The sequence below is a fragment of the Ptiloglossa arizonensis genome, unplaced genomic scaffold (assembly GCF_051014685.1).
Source record: "Ptiloglossa arizonensis isolate GNS036 unplaced genomic scaffold, iyPtiAriz1_principal scaffold0231, whole genome shotgun sequence".
NCBI classification, from domain to species: domain Eukaryota; kingdom Metazoa; phylum Arthropoda; class Insecta; order Hymenoptera; family Colletidae; genus Ptiloglossa; species Ptiloglossa arizonensis.
In genome coordinates this window covers 2,501-5,000 of record NW_027478601.1, presented here as the reverse complement: position 1 = coordinate 5,000, position 2,500 = coordinate 2,501, and the positions used below count along the sequence as shown (strand labels likewise).

Sequence of the window (2,500 nt, the reverse complement as noted above, 5' to 3'; positions counted from 1 at the left end):
TTCTTTTCCTCCGCTTAGTAATATGCTTAAATTCAGCGGGTAATCTCGCCTACTCTGAGGTCGTCAAACAAACGTGTTTTTCTTTAACAGCGAAAGGCAACGACGCCGAATCAAAGAGAGCAAGGCGCCACAATCTTTTCGTCCCAACTCGACGTGTTCTGCAGTTGCATACGCGATGATGATCCTCTCTCTTCAATCGTTGTTCGCTCGCGTACCAGGGTAGGCGGGGATATACGCCGACGTGGACGGGTGTAAAAGAAGAACGAGCGAGGAGTGGGGAAACGACGTCGGGGCGCGAACGAGAGGTCTTATTCCTTCCCTCAGTAACGCGCTCGACGAGCATTTTCTCCCTATCTCTCACGCAGATTCTTTTCTTTTCACCGCATTCCCACACGTACGGCGTCGCCCGACGCAAAATCCCATCGGTGACGCTTACATGGTTCTGTCGATTGAGAGAGTTCTTCGCGTTGAACCGAAGAAAAGGAAGCCTGCTGTTTTCTCGGTGACAAGGAGAGATTTTCAAGCACCTCGCCAAAGTGTCTCTCTAACTGAAATTCGATGCGAAACGCTCGCTAGACGTTTAACCGGTTGAAATTTTAACGTCCGTCCGTTGCTTTTCCAGTAAAACATACTAAAGGAATACTACTAACACGCGTCGACTTCGATTCTACTTATTCTTCCCCTCTCTCGCTCACTCTCGATCTGACTCCTATTCTCCAGAGCAGAACGAAGAGAAGGAGGAGGAGGATAAGAGAACCCGGTGTTAGCAAGTCCGAGATGAATTCGAAAAAGTTGTCGTGGACTGGACGACCGGTTATACGCGCGGTCTCACGATCGACAACAGAGACATGGGGTGACCAACCTCTCGCTTTCCCTTCAGCAGTTTCCCTTCATTGTGGCAAAGTTTGTCGTTGCGTTCGAGCCGCTCCAAAGAGGATTTTAAGTACAGCACCGAAGGTTCAGAAACGTTTGCACGCACGAGCATATCTCTTACCAAACGAACCACATCGACGGGTCAAAAATTCGATTCGACGAACGTGGCCGAAGTCTTCAACGTTCGAAGATAAAGACCTCCCTCGATAGTGGTCGCGGTAAATTTGATGTGACATCGCGGGCAACGACGACCCCCGCTGGCCGACAAATCCCTGGGGCTGTGCGAACGACGACTATTAACAAATGCCACATTTCACGTGGTGGGGTGATTCATTTTTGTCCTCTATTAGTCTCTCGATTCGTGTTCCTTTCTCGACGTAAAAATCATTTCAGGCAACGTTGGGAGCGCGGCAAAATTCGATTCGGGCGAAAGACGAATATATGCGCGCGCAAACTTCAAAGTAATCGTAGGGAGCGGTGTTCACGGGCGGTCGTATTAAGTCGACGCGCGACGCCGCAACACTCTCGCGAGTCCGAACGATTACATATGGAGACGCGCAGGCAAATCGTTATTTTCGCACGTCCGCGACAATCGCCAACGAACTGCCCATCTTTCGCTCGTACGTAAGCATCTCCGTACACACCCGACTCTGAAACGTTTCCATTCTCTCCGGAAACGACGGCGGGGATTGGATAGCAACGCAAGCAGTATTAGGTTATGTGAACGACCCTCAGCCAGGCGTGGTCCAGGAATTTTATCCGTGGACCGCAATGTGCGTTCGAAATGTCGATGTTCATGTGTCCTGCAGTTCACACGTTGACACGCAATTAGCTGCGTTCTTCATCGATCCACGAGCCAAGTGATCCACCGTTCAGGGTAATCGTTATGCAATTTTGCGTTTAAATTCTCTTTGGTTCTAGTTTTGAAAATCGATGCCCGCGCCTCCGACCAAACGTAGAAAGAAGGAGGCTTGGGCGTCGCCAAATTGACGACACAAAGTCCCGACTGACGGAACACGTCGAAAGTTCGCGCACATGAACGCGAATCATTCGACGGCCGGGTGCAAAGTACATTGAAAAACCATCATGAATCGTGGGATGTGGAACCGCGGGGATAATCCCGATCAAAGGAACCACAGTCCTCACCGATTGAGCTGACGAACGCACGTGGGAGCGTCCAGATTCGAAAAAGGACTCGCAGCCGGCTCGAATCGGTCTTTCGTCCCAACTTCAAACCGCATTCGACGCGGTGCATGGGTGTCCGACTCGCTATCCGAGCTTCACAGCCGGTCCTCCCGAAGTCTTCGGACGCACATCGACGCGATCGTCAGTGGTTACCCGGGGTCCTCGTGCAGAGGTTCCAATCAGCAGGACGTTTCGTTAGAAATCGACGAAAGTCAGGAGAAAGCGGGATGCGAGAGAAAACGCAAAGAACGTTGCGGAACAAAGTCCGACGGCGTCTCGTTCCTCCTCGGTTATACTCTCGGGCGCTTTTACTCGAGCCTGGCTTCGACGAGCGAGCACACGTGCAGTCAGCATCTTTCTTCACGACCGAGGCTTCACGGAAGAATAGACGGCGGGTGACAAATAGTCGTGCAACGACCGATCTCTCTTTCTTTTTTCCGTT

The 2,500-nt window shown here is 51.3% G+C and overlaps 1 non-coding gene and 1 pseudogene across 1 annotated transcript; both read right to left on the bottom strand.

Moving 5' to 3' along the window:
* Positions 1-63, bottom strand: part of LOC143154635 (large subunit ribosomal RNA) — a 2,857-nt pseudogene extending 2,794 nt beyond the window's left edge.
* Positions 64-1,598: 1,535 nt separating this feature from the next.
* On the bottom strand, positions 1,599-1,753 carry LOC143154625 (5.8S ribosomal RNA). The gene has a single exon (XR_012994218.1). It is a non-coding gene; the product is annotated as a 5.8S ribosomal RNA (ribosomal RNA).
* Positions 1,754-2,500: the final 747 nt, after the last annotated feature.